Raw genomic sequence first — 2841 nt, forward strand, 5'->3', positions numbered from 1 at the left:
CAGTCATGGCTCTCTGCAGGGATAGATCGAGAAGTGAGCGAGCGCCGGTATGTGTTTACTCACTTCTCGATCTACTGAGCCGACCTGTGACAGTCTCATTGTCACAAGTCGGCTCAGATTATGAGGCTGAGTGAAAATCACTCACCTAATAGTTCTCCTTTAACTAAGGGTTAAAGATCTGGAGGTTTGGTTTGAGGCTATGGTCACACCATGTCTGTTTTGTATGGGGAGCGTGGATAGGTTTTACCTGTCAGATTTTTAGTGCTCTGTGTCCCTGGAAGACTCAACTCTATCCTGGTAACAGGAAGTAATGGGACGTTCAAAACTTTGAGGTCTGGTTCACACCAAGTACGGAGCAGATGCAGAGCAGTTACAGAACGCATCAAAACTGCATCAATGTATTTTGGACTCTAGATCACACCGGAGCGTTCAGTTCCAGAGCATAAGGAAAAACTGCAGCATGCCCTATTTTTTCTGCTCTGAAATGCTTGCAAACGCATCAAAACACATGCAAACGCCCTGAAAGCCCATTTTAGGCAAAAAAAATGTTAAGGCCCGAAACGCGTCAAAACACACGGCACTGAATGTGCAGAAACTCATGCAGGTCTGGTCTGCATTTGGTGTGAACAAGCCCTTAGTTGCCACTGGAACAGGACGAGGGGGAAATCTTCCAATGGGGTCACCATGACTATGCTTTCTCTTTTCATTCATACTCATACCGAAGTTATGTTTATACATTTAGAACATTGTCTCATTCTGTAATAACGAACCAAATGACAACAGCTCTTCTCTCTCAGAAATGGAGTCCTTGGTGTGTACAGTAAGCCCCCTGCGCCCGCCACTCCTGCATCCCAGCCACACCACTCTGCATCCCACTGCGCGTCCCCGCCGCCCCACACGCTACTCTGCATCCCACTGCGCATCCTCACACACCACTCTGCATCACACTGCGCGTCCCCACACACCACCCTGCATCCCACTGCGCGTCCCCACACACCACTCTGCATCCTATTGCCCCACACACACCACCCTGCATCCCATTGCCCCACACACCACTCTGCATCCCACTGCACGTCCACACACACCACTCTGCATCCCACTGCGCGTCCACACACACTACTCTGCATCCCACTGCACGTCCCCACCGCCCCACACACTACTCTGTATCCCAGTGCGCATCCTTGCCTCCCCACACACTACTCTGCATCCCATTGCGCGTCCCCCCCGCCCCACACACCACTATATCCTACTACGCCACCCCATCCACTACTCTCCAGCCCACTGTGCACCCCGTCGCCCCACATGCTACTCTCTGCATTTTACTGCGAGCCGCCCCCCTCCCTCCCTCCCTACACACACACTGCTCTCCAAGTCTCCAACCCGCCGCCAGTGCCGCTACAGTCAAGCACTCGCCGGTCGCTCAGTCATTGGTCGGAACCCCTGCCACTCCAATGTGAACGCGCTCTTGATTGGTTCAGTGCTCTGTGGTGTATTGGTTGGTTGCCTGGGTTAGCCGCGCCGTGATTGGTGGTAGCACTCGGAGGCCGGAAGTATGTTGTCACATGTGCTCCTTTGCACCGGACAGCTGGCGCTGGTGGAGCCCCTGTGGGTGACGGTGGCTGGTGGGAAGCGCCAGTGAGTATGTGGCTGTGTGTTGATCAGTCTTTGCTCATTGTACAGGGCAGGAAGCGGGCTTATCGGTCCTCAGGTTTCATCTTGTTCTATGTTCCTGTAGATTCCTTTAAATCTCTGGGAAGTGGCTGCTGCCAGTAGCAGCTAATCGGAGCCCAGCTGTCATTTGCTCAGTGTTGTGATTGAGTCTGATGGTTGCTGTGGGTGACACAGACAGTTTTGATTTCAGATTTATTGATCAGTACCCAGAATTGGGTCCAAGCTGCAGGGCTGATTTTCCAGAGTGGGATCTCGCATGGCTTAGTACCATGACAAGGTGCCAAATTCACTTCTGTGTCATCACTGCATGATGATGGCGTGTTCTGTGTCCAGCTACATACATGGCAGTATTCTCTGATCATGAGCAGACAATGTAACCATTGCTAGGCTGTTGTCCTCCATTCATTTGCCCACCCTTGAAGCATGGGGGCCCCCCACAATGTGCTCTGTCAGATGGCAGACATCACATAACAAAATGATTAACTCTTAAGAGAAGGAAAGGATCAGCCGGCTGCACTCTGAATTTCCAACAATTTGGCAAATGTCTCTTTGAGATTGTTTCAGGTGGTCAGAAGATTAAATTCCCAGAGGGAAGTCCTAAGTGGCCCGATCCACCATAGAGCAACATGGGCTGCAATCAGGATTGTCATGGCCATCCGTCATAGTTAATGAACGACATTAAAGTTAATCCATCATGAGAGAAGAATTATGGAGGTGCCTATTGTTGACGTCTCCTTATTAGGGTTCCCAGTCTGTCATGCTGAATGAAGGGGGTGCAGATCTCCAAAACATGTCGGCTCTCATTGAACCTTCAATAAACATCCCAGCCTGCCATGTGTAGAACATCACTCGCCTCATAGTTTTCCTTTTTAAGCTGGCCATACACTAGTAGATCTCGCAGATTTCTCCATCCATGCTAAACGGCACATTTGGAGGAATCTACCTGCTGGCTATTGTATTTTGACAGCTAGAGCCTGCTGGTGTTTGATGACTGGCGTAGGGCTGACACATGAAGTGGGTCACATGCTCCTCCATAGCTGGAAGTACAGGATATGTTCTTCACTCCTGGCAGCTGGATGGAGGGGCGTGGGATCAGATGAAAGGTGAGTATATTACAGTTCTATTCCAGTCTAAGTATGAATCCCCTCCCTCTAACCTATCCAGCAAGCT

The 2841-nt window shown here is 50.6% G+C and overlaps 1 protein-coding gene across 1 annotated transcript in view; it reads left to right on the top strand.

Moving 5' to 3' along the window:
• Positions 1–1613: 1613 nt before the first annotated feature.
• The window catches only part of NTMT1 (N-terminal Xaa-Pro-Lys N-methyltransferase 1), a 10549-nt gene continuing 9321 nt past the window's right edge, over positions 1614–2841 (top strand). The window contains exon 1 of the mRNA XM_018563517.1: positions 1614–1635. The gene's annotated coding sequence lies outside the window, so the exon portion shown is untranslated. The remainder of the gene's footprint in view (positions 1636–2841) is intronic.

This window comes from Nanorana parkeri, unplaced genomic scaffold (assembly GCF_000935625.1).
Source record: "Nanorana parkeri isolate BGI_ZX_2015 unplaced genomic scaffold, ASM93562v1 scaffold669, whole genome shotgun sequence".
Taxonomy (NCBI): domain Eukaryota; kingdom Metazoa; phylum Chordata; class Amphibia; order Anura; family Dicroglossidae; genus Nanorana; species Nanorana parkeri.